Genomic DNA, 14,050 nt, shown 5'->3' with positions numbered 1-14,050 from the left:
AAATAATCAAGTTTTTTTTGGAGGTAGTCAGGGTTAAATGATTTGCTCAGGGCAGCATAGCTAGTAAGTGTTTGAGACTGCATTTGAATTCAGGTCTTCCTAATTGTGAAGCTAGTACTCTATCCACTTTACTATCCCTGAGGTAATATTTGTAAAATGCTTAGCACAGTGCCTGGCATTAATAATTTTTGCTTTGTAAATAGAAGCTATTTTTGTTGTTGTTATTACTATTATTTTATTATATATTATTTTAACATGACTTCAAAAATCAGCTGTGCAAGTAGAAGACTGAGATGTTTGAATAGCAATTTAGTACTTTTATTTTAGCAGTTGAGCAACTTTTATTTTATTTGCTTCTTATCCAGACTTATAACTCAGATTTATTAGAGAATACTGTGTGTTTTAAAAATTGCCATTCACCTCTCAGATTGGCTAAGATGACAGGAAAAGATAATGATGAATGTTGGGGGGGGGAAACTGGAACATTGATACATTGTTGGTGGAATTATAAATGGACCCAACCATTCGGGAGAGCAATTTGGAACTATGCTCAAAAAGCCATCAAACTGTGCATAACCTTTGACCCAGTAGTATTTGTACTGGGCCTACATCCCAAAGAGACCTTAAAGGAGGGAAATGGACCCATATGTGCAAACATGTTTGTGGCAGCCCTTTTTGTAGTGGCAAGAAACTGGAAATTGAATGGATGCCCATTAATTGGAGAATGATTGAATAAGTTATGGTATATAAATGTTATGGAATATTATTGTTCTGTAAGAAACGACCAGCAGAATGATTTCAGAGAGGTCTTGAGAAACTTACATGAACTGATGCTAAGTGAAAGGAGCAGAACCAGGAGATCATTATACACTGCAACAATAAGACTATATGATGATCATTTCTGATGGATGTGGCTCTCTTCAACAATGAGATGATTCAAACCAATTCCAATTGTTCAGTGATGAAGAGAGCAATCTACCCTCAGAGAGAGGACTATGGGAGCTGAATGTGGACCACAACATAGCATTCTCACTCTTTTTATGTTGTTTGCTTTTATTTTGTTTTCTTTCCCAGTCTTTTTCTTCTTAATCTGATTTTTCTTGTGCAGCAAGATAACTGTATAAATGTATACATATATTGGATTTAACATATATTTTAACACATTTAACATGTATTGGACTACCTGCCATCTAGAGGAGGTGGCAGGAGGGAAAGGGGATAATTTGGAACAGAAAGCTTTGCAAGGGTCAGTCTTGGAAAATTACCCATGCATATGTTTTGTAAATAAAAAGCATTAGTTAAAAAAAAAAGTTAATAAAGTTCCAGTGCTTTATATATAGCAAGTATTTTCTTTATTTCCATACTACTTAATCATTCTGTATTAGAGTTAACCTATGGCAATTTCTCATTCTACAGGAGGGTTGAACCACCTCTGACCACAAATATCCAACTTAAATCCACCTTTGATGTAATAATTACAGTAGAATTTCAAATTTACTAAATATTGTCTCTAAAGTTCATTCCTCTAAGTGATGGGAGAATCACTACAGCCCTGGTAAAAACTTTGAAGAACCTTAGTTGCATGGACAAATTTTGTAAGTAGGACTTTGAAGCCCATGGGCAATTTTTTCTTTTCTTTTCTTTTTTTTTTTTTTTTTTTTTTTTTTTTTGAGGCTGGGGTTAAGTAACTTGCCCAGGGTCACACAGCTAGGAAGTGTTAAGTGTCACATTTGAACTCAGGTCCTCCTGAATTCAGGGCTGGTGCTCTATCCACCGTGCCACCTAGCTGCCCCCAATGGGCAATTTTTTTCAGCATATGCTTAATCTTCAAAGTAATCTTCAATAGTAACTCAAAAGAATATTCAAGAGAATAAGCTATGCACATAAGGGTCTTTTGTCTATAATATGTGTTCTTTAAAGTGCAAATTATGATTTAAATTATTTAAATCACTATTAAAGGAGATTATTGATTAAAAAAAAAAAAAACTATACTTGTATATAGTCAAGTGGTTTAGTCCTTAAATCCATTGACTTTTTTTTTCAGTTTTCATCTTCCTTTACTTCTCTACATTCTTCTTGAGACTCTCTTTCCTTTGGCTCCCATAATACTATCTTTCTGATTTTCTTCTCACTTGATTATTTTTTTCTGGCTCTCCTTTCTACTCTTTAGATGAAAATGTTACACTAAATTCTTTTGTTTTCTTCATTCTTGGTTCTTTTGATACATTTCTCCTCTTCTCTGACTTCACCTATCACCTCTTTGGTAGAGAAGGTACTTGATATAGAGCCAAAAAGCCTAAGTTAAAATCTGGGCTCTTATGCTTATCACAGGTGAGATGTTAGGTAAGTCAGTCTTTCTGGGCCTTAAGTTTTCAGTTTTTCTCTTCTTTTCTTTTTTTTTTTTTTTTTTTTTTTTTTTTGGTGTTACTTTTGTGTTACAAAGAAAGCCAGGGATCAGACAATCCCTTTTATAAATATGCTATTTAAGTAAAACCTAAAATTTATTAAATTAACTGTTTTTTGTAATCTACAAAAACAAATAGCTGTGGACACCAGGCTACTTTGCCAACTCAACTCCCTGCTGTGACCTCTCCTTCTCTGGCTACTACTTTCTTCTCTCTGCTATCTTTCCCTTTTAAAATATTTGATATTTGCATCACTGGGAATATAGCTAATTCCTAGTAAAATGACTGTATCTTAGCATCTTTGATTCCATTTTCTTTCATTCTGCTGTGGGTGTCTAAATAATATAGTAACCCAAGTAGATTTGGTGCTACTGCAAATAAAATATTTTAGCTATATTCTGCTATTCTAATAGATCTTTGATCTCTTGCTTCTCTCTTTATGATTTATGCTTTTAACTTGGTAGACTGAGAGACATGTCATTTTCCCAAATTTGTGGGAAGACATCAGTACTTTTAAATTAGCAATAATTGGCATAGTGGTAGCAGGTACATGTAATCAAATGTAGTAGAGTGATGGAGGTATCAATAATTAAGACAGATTGTGTAAATTGTCTTTCACAGCAGAAATGTTCAATTTAATAAAATAACAGTATTCCTTAAGTAAATTGCTATCAAATGTGGCATCAACATATTGAAAGTATTTTAAAGTAAATTATTTTATTTTATTTCTTTAGTTTATAAAAATCTTGTTTTCCTTTTCTCCTGCCCTCTGCTCTTATTGAAAAGGGAAAACAAACAAACAAACCCCTATAACAAAGATGTATGGTAAAGCAAAGCTAATATTTTTATGGACCATGTTTAAAATATCTCTCAATCTGCTCAATAAGTGTATCACCTTTTTGTCAGGAAGAGTTTCATCATGGGTCTTTTGGAGTTGTAGCTAGTCATTGCTTTGATATGTGTTCTTAAATCTTTCACAGGTATAAAACATTTTATTTTATTTTTTAATCAGACAATAAATATTTTTTCATTTCTCAGTAATTTTTTTCCAATTACATGTAAATGTAGTTTTTTTAAACATTTATTTTTGTAAAATCTTGACTTCTAAATTCATCTTCTCTTCCCCACTCCAAGAGAGCAAGCATTCCAATATAGACTGTACATGTATAATCATGTTAAACATATTTCTATATTAATCATATAAAACATTGATTTTAAACAATATTTATTATAATTATTAAATCTCTGATACTCACAGTTTGCTTTTATGTTTTTTCATTCTTTCTCCCTAGCCTCTTCTCTCCCCTTTTTCTAAATAGTACCCTTAGAAAGTACATAAAGTGTTTTTTTAATTATAGCTTTTTATTTACAAGATATATGCATAGGTAATTTTTCAGCATTGGCAAATGCAAAACCTTTTGTTCCAGCTTTTCCCCTCCTTCCCCTTCCCCTCTCCCCCAGATGGCAGGTTGACCAATACATGTTAAATATGCTAAAGTATATGTTAAATACAATATATGTATACATGTCCATACAGTTATTTAGCTGTATAAAAAAAGAATTGGACTTTGAAATAGTATACAATTAGCCTGTGAAGGAAATAAAAAATGCAGACGGACAAAAATAGAGGGATTGGGAATTCTATGTAGTAGTTCATAGTCATCTTCCAGAATTCAGAAAGCACATAAAGTATTGAAGAACCAGATTTCTTTCCCCAGAAATCTTGGCTACTTCCACTTCTGCCATTACGTGAATTTTTTATTGGAAACAGGGAAGAAAACAGTAGGTAGAGTGTGCATTTGTATATGAAAAAGGAATATTACTTTGGGCCAGTTTGTTATTCTTAAAAGGATTTAGAGTGAAATAATAATTTCTGTTCTTCAAATAGACCTTTTCCTTGATGTAAACATCAAATTTGTGTATTTTGAAATAATACAGTAAAAGAGATAGGTAATTTGGAAAAAAATCTACATGTGATTTGAGAGGGGTTTTCTTTTTATTTTTGGTATTACCTTGGATTCTGACATATATGATAAAGTGAACTTTGAGTTTACTTTCAAGCAAAATAATGGTTATGTAATAAAGACCTTATTACCAGGAATAAGGTCTTCTTTGGTCTGTTCTGTGATGGAATAGATAATATGATTTTGAAATAAAGCAAAACAAAATTGTTTTTTATTTTACTGTCCTTGGACCTGGTAATATAGTTTTGAAAGTGATTTTCAAAGAAATTTCCACCCAGTTTTCATGCATGTTAAGAAGTGAGCATTGAGAAGTCTATAAAGCAAATAGATTATTGACATAGCCTGCTGGTAAGTCTGCCTTCCTTAGTTCTCTCCACTACTTTAGTAGGTCCTCCAACCTCTGAAGTAATTTTCCTAAATCACATATCTGAATCTGTTACCCCTTAGTAAACTCCAGTAGTTTTCTGTTGCTTCCAGGAACAAATAAAAAATGGTATCTTTGACATTCAAAGACATTCATAACTTAATCCCCACCTACCATTCCAATCTTTTTTCTTCCTCCCTGGCAGGTACTCTGATCCAGTAATACTGGCCTGCTGACTATGCCACTAATCAGATACTATACTATCCAGCCCTGGGCATTCTCTTTAGTTATTTTCCATGCTTGGAACATTTTCCTTCCTCTGCTCTGTCTACTGTTACCTTTAAGTCCCACTCAAAGATTTCCTCTTCTCCAGGAACCCTTACTCATTTGCTCTTAATTCTGATACCTTCTCCATTTTACTAATTTCCTGTTTACCTTGTATGTAGTTTGCTTTGTATATATTTGTTTGCATGTTGTCTCTTCTATGAGGTTGTGAACTCCTTGAGGTCAGGGACTGTTTGCTGCCTCTTTTTTTAAATCCCCATTTCTTATTAGAGTGCCCAGCACACAGAAAATACTTAATAAATATTACTTGATTGATGTGTATAATGTCATCGTAATCATACCACTGTTCTTAGGAAATATACATACACCCAGATCCACTTGTTGGTCAGGAGTTCATCTAATCAGAAAGCTCTTAAGTCTTATTCCCTCTGGTATAGAGTTAATTGTGAAAGAGTAAAGCTATTTTGTTTTGTCTATACTTCTATGAGCATTGGGACCACTTAGCCTAAGTGATTCCTTATTGGAGTGCCATCATTATAATATGATTTCAAATTAAAATCAAACAATATAAAATTTTTAATTATCATAAAGCCAAGAACTGTTGTTTTTTTTCTTCATATCCCTATGGCTAAAGTAATAATGCATATACAGTGACTACTTAAGAAATCTTTGTTGCATTCAAAACAATTGTTAAATCTTTGGATCTTTAAAATTTTAGTGTTTGCTTGATATTATAAATTTTGATTTACTTCTTTGCTTCCTAGATCTCAGCTTTGATTATCTTTTTGATTGTGAGTAAGCATGTTAAGCTCCCTGAACCTCAGATTCTTCATTGTCTGTAAAAATAGAGAAATCATGATCTATTGGATTTTTGTGAAAGAAAATCCTATCGAAATATAGGTAATTATTATCAACGGTAATTTGACATAGTGCTTTAAGCATTTTCCATACATTTTCTCATTTAACTTGACAGGGACCCTATGAAAGAGGTGATTAAATACTAATTTTACAGATGAGAATATGAGGATTTGGAGAAATTTAAGGATCTGCTCAGGGTCATAACGAGGGTTTGAAGTAGTATTCAAACATAGGTTTTGATCAACCCAAATTTACTGTTCTATCCTCTATTTGATGCTTCCTTTTAGAATATTGTTGTTATTAATTTAATTCTTTGGACTTTGATGTCCTTGACCAAGGACAAGAGCATTTAATATTTTTTCAATTGGTTAGATCTGACTTTGTGTGGAAAGTGTTTTGTAGTTTTGCTCATATAGTTTATGATTTTTCCCTTGGCAGATAGATTCCTAAATATATTATACTTTAAGTGGAATTTCTCTTTGTAGAGGCCAAAATAATTTGACCAAGATCAAACAGGCAGTAGCAGAGTCAGGATTCAGGCCCATGGTTGGTTCTTTCACTCCAAATCAATGCTTTTTCTACTGCACTTGGTACAATTTGTAGTTGTATAAATCATCACTAGAAAAATCTTTCTATTGAAAAGAAAACATCTTGGTTAATAAAGACATTGAGTAGTTTTTCAGATGTGATTCAGTCTGTATTTTTTTTTCCCCTTCCTATTTAGTTCTGGATCCAGCTGTAGACAGTATTTTGTCAGCATTCTTAATCTCTATATGCCTCACTTGTTTTTTTATTCAAAATGAGAGGTTTAACTTAAGTGTTCTGATAAATTAATTTTACCTCTAAGAGTATTTAGTTACTTAGTTCTGGAAGGGGTGATTTGGAGTTGATTATGAAGAATCTCTGATGGTGGCATAAGTAGCATAGACTTACTGTCAGAGAAAGCCAAAGATGATTTTCAAACTGGTGAATGGCAGAGTCAGAATAATGTTTAAGGAAGATTTTAATTTGTTTTTAGTACATGTTATGGACAAAGATGGCAAACTTTCTATCATAGACCTGGGCCCCTCTTACCACACGAAGGTTGGGGAGTGGCAGAGTAGAGAACTCATTCATAGCGATTAAGACGTATCCTGTTACCTCCCGGATCCACTATGTTGGGAGACAAGAGCATCAATGAGAAGACTATAGAATTTCCCTCCTTTGTTTAAATTTTGACACTTTTAGCACTTATCTTTGTTAACTTTTTTGTTAACAGTTTGAATATTTGAATTTTTCATATATCTTTTTTATTATCTAAACCATTTTCCCTAAAGTTCATTCTTTTTTCTTGTTTTAAAAAAAGAGACTAAAGTACATTAATGTGTGATTGAGAAGGAAATTCATTGGCTTATACTTTAACAATAGGAACATAGATTTAGATATAGGAAAGAACTCAGAGAATAATCATTTTAAACCTTTTACTCTACAGATAAAGAAACTGAGGTTTCTTTACCAATCTTATGATTGGTAGAATCATAAATGGAATTTGAATTCAGATCTTCTAAATATGAAGCCAGTACTCTTTCCTAGTATACCATGTTGTAAGTTGTAATTATTACATTATAATTATTATTATTGTTGTTATTATTATTTTGCTGAGGCAGTTGTTAAATGACTTGCTCACTTGCTCAAGGTCACACAGCCAGGAAGTGTTAAATGTCTGAGGCCAGATTGAACTCAGGTCCTCCTGATAGAGCTGGTGCTCTATCCACTGCGCTACCTAGCTGCCTCTGTTACATTATTTTTAAACCAGGGTGGGATATAGGATTTTTTCTTTGCTATGAGTTAAATATTAGCAGTGAAAAGATAGTTTCTAAAAAAACTGGTACTTTTGCCCATGATAACCTTATGTGCCACAGAAATTCAGAAGTCATTCAAGTTAGGACTCAAAGAAGTTGTTAAAGAATCAATGGCAGAGTGACTGTGACCTGATGAACATCCTGCAATGGAAAATTACTTTACCAGTATAGTACATGCTGCAACTTGCTACGATTATAGTTTGCCTATAATAATTTAGCATATGAACAGACAGATGGGTTTTCTTTGAACTCAATATTCTTAAGTAAGTCCAAAGCTTTTTTTGGTATGTGAAATGAAGGAAAATAAAGAAAATCTCTAAGCAACCAAGTTATTGAAAATAGCAAGCTGCTTTTTTGTTGCATTTATAAATGAAAACCTTTTACCTTACCCAATTTGTATACCATACAAATTTGATGTGATTTAAGAGTTTATCTAAAGAAATCTAAAGGAGGGCCTCTAAGTGGTTGGCTAGACCCCTTGTGGAAAACTTTTTTTGGAAGGACATGGACAAAAGTCACACAGGATGAAAAGTTATATGGGTGGGTTGTGATTTGCACTCCTTTACAGACTACCCACATCAACCAGAGCACAGATTCCCTAAAATATTGAGGTATGAATTAGTTACATTATTTTATATAGCCTTCCTTGAGCCTTGGGAAAAGAAAAGAGGATAAATGATTTCTTAGTTTTTAAGGTAACAACTTGTAATTATTGCTTTAATCAGCTATACAGACTAACATTTTGAAACTTTTCATCTTGGAAAATTTGCCAAACTATCAATAGAAGGACAGAGATAAGGATTGGAACTGTTATTTCACTGGCTTAGTGAATAACAAAATGAAGATATTCCCCTTAGCAGTGCAGGTGGAGCAAGTTCTAGCCTTATTTTTAATTATAGATTATATAATTATGGGTGGTGTAAGGAGAGGATAAGTGACTTATCTCAGGTCACATAGCCAGTGTCTATCAGAAGTAGACATAATCCCAATATCCCAGGCCTGGAAGCTGACTCTTATGTCTTCTATCAATCGAAACTAATCAGACAGTTTCAGACTTAGATAAACAATTATAATATCATCTCAGCTTTTGAGAACTTTTGAAAATTATTATCCCATACAATAGAATGTAGTGAATTGGTATACTGGTTGAAGAAGAAAGTCTTATGCATATAGCACGTGAGAAAAGATAAAAGTTTCAGTGACTTCTTTCAGTAAGGACAGAGGGATTACTCACTTTGTGAGAAGGTAAGAAAAAAAAGTTGATCATTACATATCAAATGATTATTACCAAGACTTTACGTCTCTAGAAGTGAGAAATAAGAAGTAAACTCAGCTGGGTAGTTTAGATAGAAACCTCTCAGATGGATCAGGCTTTTTAACTTTCGTTACTTTTCTTTGTGAAATTCTTTGTGAATGCTTTGTGAAACAGTGATAGGTATATTAGTTAAAGTTTCTTATGTGCCAGGCAGACAGTTAGATGGCACAATGAGTAGAGTGTCCAGCCTCATCCTTCTGAGTTTAAATCTGTCCTCAGAGATACTGTTTGATACTGGTCACTTAACTGTGTTTATTTAGTTTCCCTCACGTGTATTGGTTCTAGATTAGCACAAGTCACAATTTTAGATTTACAGAGTTAGCTGTGATCAAACCAACCTATCATATTACTGATATATATTGGGAAAGAGATCCAGGACCATTATCATGAGTAACTTTATCATTCTAAAACTGTTCATTCTCAGTCAGTCTTTCAGTTATTCCCTTCTCTCTGTGATATTAACTAAACTAAATAGTTTCTTTCCCTTATCTGACTCCTTGGAATAACTTTAGTAATTCACTATAGTCCCTGGCCTATAGGAACATCTGAGGAGAAGCTAGTGCAAGATGCTGGCTGAATAAATCTAATCTTCCTCTTCTTCCTGAAGTATTTTGACATTGCTAATAGTTATGCAATGACTATGATGCACGTCTAAGGCATAAAAAATGACAAATATGAAAGACTACAAAAGTATATATATATATACATATATATGTATGTGTGTGTATGTATATATATATATATATATTTAAGGTGTACAAGGTCCTGAATATAAATGAAACAGTCCCTGTCCTTAAAAAGTTTTGTATACTGTAGGAGACATAAAAGTACATACAAGAATATGTTTATGCAAAATAAAGTTGATGGTAAAGGCAGTAGCATCTATGTGGTTCACGAAAGGCCTCATAGAAGAAGTCTTAGTGCTCCTAGTGTCTTTGCCTTTGAGATTATCTCCAATTATCCTCTATGCATCTTGTTTATATCTAGCTGTATGCATGAGATCTTTCCCATTATACTATGAACTCCTCAAGAACAGGGATATTTTTTTTCTTTCTTTGTACCCCCAGCATTTAACATAGTATTTAACACATAGTATGTAAGAACTATATGAATGCTTGTTGACATGTGAATCTTAGAGAGAGAGATAAAAAGGGACTATATTTTAAGTATAAGGAAAGGCCTGGGCAAAGTTACAGAAATAGAGTATTTTGTGAGAAAAGTATCGGGGAAGACAGTTTAATTGGAAAATTGATTTTTGAAGAGGAATAAAGCATAAAATGATTGGAAAGGTAAGTTGGAAAAATATTGTGAAAGTTTAAATACTAACAATAGCAGTTTGAATTTATCCTAGCAATGATAGGTATGTTAGTTAAAGTTTGTTATGTGCCAGGCATACAGGTGGCACAATGAGTAGAGTGTCCAGCCTCATCTTTCTGAGTTTAAATCTGTCCTCAGAGACACTAAGTGTTTGACACCAGTCACTTAACTGTGTTTGTTTAGTTTCCTCATCTGTAAAATGAGCTCGAGAAGGAAGTGGCAAACCATTCTACTATCTTTGCCAAGAAAACCCCAAATAGAGTTATGAAGAATCAGATATGACTAAAACTACTCAGCAACAAAAAGTGTTAGCCACTGTTAAGCTGGGGAAATAAAGAAAACTGAATTTTGCAAAAAGCCAAGCAAACTAAGTGATAAAACTAAGGGAGCAGAAAATTCTGGGCATGGAGGAGATATGAAGTTTAGAGATATGAAGTGTTGGATTTTCATTTTTGAGGAACTGCATTTAGTTTTTAGCTAGAAAGTAGAATACATGGATGGAAGTAAGGTATAAGAAGGCAGGAAAGATAGAAAAAGATCAAGTTATGATGAGCTTTAAAATGTTAAACAGAAGTTTTTATATTGCAGATAAATGGGAACAACTGGGGTTCATTGAGCAGGATAGTGATATAGTCAAATTACATATTAGAAAAGCACCTTGGCTACTAGTACCAAAACTAGTGTGAGAAGAGACTTAAGGTAGGGAAACCATTTAGAAAATTAATAGAATAGTCTGAGTGATGAGGATCTGAACCTATATTTCTGGCTATATGAATGGAAAGAATGGGACACCATTACTATCACCTTCATCATCACCATCATCATTGTTGTCATAGTAGTAGTAATAAAAATAATTGTATTTATTTGGTGCTTTAAAGTTTGCAAAGTGCTTTACACAAGTTATCATTTCTTCTTTACAATAGCACTGTGGGATAGGTTCTATATTATCTTCATTTTACAAATAAGGAAATTGTGACTGAGAGAGGTGACTTGCCCTGGATCCCACAGTGACTTGTGTCTGAGGTAGAATTTGAACTCTCAGGTCTTTTCGTACTTTATGTCTAGAGCTTTATCCACTATATCATTTGGATATGTAGGGTGAGTGTGAGGAGTCAAGATGAGGCTATGGGTCCAAGGGTTTGGGAAGATATTGTTGTCTTTAATGTACTAGGGAAGTTTGGGAAGGTGAAATTTTGAGAAGAAAGAAGAATTTTATTTTGAACTTGTTGAATTTGTAATGATATAGTACATTATTTTTGAGATGTCCAAGAAGCAGTTGTAGATTTGTGACTGTGACTCAGTATTTAACAGATCTGGAAATCTGAATAAAGATGTTAATTGCAATTCTGGGGGAGTTAGTGAGATCAGAAAGTAGGAAAATATAGAGAAGAGGACACCTTGAGGCCTGGGACAAAATTGGTCAGGGGTAAGAATCAGGAGAAATCAGTGCCATGAAAATCTAGGGAGGAGAAATCATCTAGGAGTAAGTGGTTCCAGTGTCAGGGGCTGTATAAAAATGAAGAAGGATCAAGATTGAGAAAAAGTCCATTATACTGAACAATTAAGAGATCTTTGGTAACTGAAGAGAGCAGGTTAACTTGAATAATGAATTTGTAATGCTTAACTAAAGACAGTTTAGAAGAGTAAGGGGAGAGGAATAGTGGTATTTACTGCAAATGACTTTCTCAAGTTTAGCTATGATGAAGATAGATATAGAACCATAGCTAGTAGGGATGGTCAGATGAAGAGGAACTAATGTTGGAAGACAAAGGCATATTTTACACTATAGGAAGTCTGTAATGTTTTTGTTTGGTTTTCTGGAAGTCTCTGGGGCAGCCTTTTTTTCAGTCAAATAATCACCACAAAAATAGCGAGGTGTTAAAGTGTAAATCCTATATTATCTCCTTCACAATCTAGTTTCCTTGCCTGGTGCCTGGTTAGCTTCCTTAGAGGCCTTCCGGAGTCTTGATTTCAGTGGAGAAGCTAAGGAGGAGAGCCCTGCCACCACAGGGTGTGAGATGGGATGAATCTCTGAGTCCGAGGGCTTGTGCTTCAGCCTCCATCCGCCACAAAGGTGAACAATGGAATGAATCTGTCTCTCAGTCCCAGCTTATATGCTCTATTCTAATTACATTATCATAGGTGTGAATCTTGTGGAACTATATGTACTGACCTAGAGAACTATTAATCAGGATGCTAAACTAGATAACCATTGTCTTTATCAATTCTACTGAGTTAGCGCCTTGTAAGAATCCTTGTTTTAAGTACAGAGTTCTGGCTCATAACAGAAGTCAGTCAGAAAATAAGTAAGCATTTATTAAGTACCTACTTTGTGTCAGGCAGTGTGGTAAGCTCTGGGAATGCAGGGAAAGGCTAGACAGTCTCTGCCTTGGGGGGAAGTTCACAGTATAATTGACGGCATGCAAAAAGCTGTGTACAAAGAAGCTATACAAGGATAAATTGGAAATGGAAAGTGCTAAAATTAAAAGTGATCAGGAAAAGCTGGACCTATAGGATCCTAACTAGTATTTGAAGGAAGCTGGGAGGCAGAGATGAATAGGGAGAACATTCTAGAAATGGGGACATCCAGTAAAAATGCCCAGAGCCAAGAGATATCATGTCTTTTGAAAAATAGCAAGGTGTCCACTTGTCACTGGATCAAAGAGTACATAAAAGGGGAGGATGTAAAGTGTGAGAATTGAAAGACAGAATGGAGCCAGGTTATGAAAGGTTTTGAAGTAAAAAAGGATTTTGTATTTGATCCTAGAGGTGATGGAGCAGTTAGGTAGTGCTGTGGATAACATTGGTTTGGGAATCAGGGAGATTCATCTTCCTGAGTTTAAATCTGGCCTCAGACATTTCCTAGCTGTGTGACCCTGGACAAGTTATTTAACCCTTTTTGCCTCAGTTTCCTCATCTATAAAATGAGATAGAAAAAGAAATGACAAACCACTCCAGATTCTTTGCCAAGATAACCCCAAATGGAGTCATGAAGAATCAGATATAATTGAAATAACTAAACAACAACTAGAGAGTTCCTGGAAGTGTGTGTGTGTGTGTGTGTGTGTGTGTGTGTGTGTGAAGCTGGATACTTATGTGACCAAAGCACTCCTATTTTTTTGGATAGTCTTTGGGGAAGACCAGGATTGGGAGTGGGAAAAGGGCAGAAATCACTTTTATAATCTCAGAGGATAGAAAGACAAGGGGTGAAAGATGTACAGAGGGAGATGGAAGCATGGAAATAGGGGTAATCTCACTTACCATCTTTTACCTCAGTTTCCTCAACTGTTAAATTGGAACAGTAGAACTTCTCGAGATTATTGTGAAGATCAAATGAGGTATATGTGAACTGCTTAGCATAGTGCCTAGCATGTAGTAGGCATTACATAAATGCTTATTCCCCTTCCCTGTTCCCTTTAAAGAACATAATTCAAAACTACTAGTAATTACAGTGAAAATTAAAAAAAGATCCAATCCTAAACTAAGATCAAGTTGCAACATACTGAACAAAATGAGTGATTCAATGAATAAATCATCAAAATAGTTATTAACAATTTTAAAGAAAATAATAAACATTTTTGGATTTAGATAAAGCAATTTTCAGAGGGAAATTTATATATTTTACAATTTAGTAACAGTAGAAAAAGAGAAGGGTTTTTTTTTTTTTTTTTTTAATGGCAATTAACAAATCAGAAAGTCAA

The 14,050-nt window shown here is 34.0% G+C and overlaps 1 protein-coding gene across 9 annotated transcripts in view; it reads left to right on the top strand.

Moving 5' to 3' along the window:
- CDKL5 (cyclin dependent kinase like 5) overlaps nucleotides 1-14,050 on the top strand; it is a 251,901-nt gene that overhangs the window by 57,538 nt on the left and 180,313 nt on the right. Inside the window, exon 3 of one of the 9 annotated variants that reach the window (XM_074299883.1) lies at nucleotides 1,417-1,595. The exons of the other annotated variants lie outside the window; for them this stretch is intronic. The gene's annotated coding sequence lies outside the window, so the exon portion shown is untranslated. The remainder of the gene's footprint in view (nucleotides 1-1,416; nucleotides 1,596-14,050) is intronic. 9 annotated transcript variants of the gene reach the window in all.

This window comes from Sminthopsis crassicaudata, chromosome 3 (genome assembly GCF_048593235.1).
Source record: "Sminthopsis crassicaudata isolate SCR6 chromosome 3, ASM4859323v1, whole genome shotgun sequence".
NCBI classification, from domain to species: Eukaryota; Metazoa; Chordata; class Mammalia; order Dasyuromorphia; family Dasyuridae; genus Sminthopsis; species Sminthopsis crassicaudata.
The sequence above is the reverse complement of the archived record's forward strand: the minus strand, read 5'-3'. Positions and strand labels throughout refer to the sequence as shown.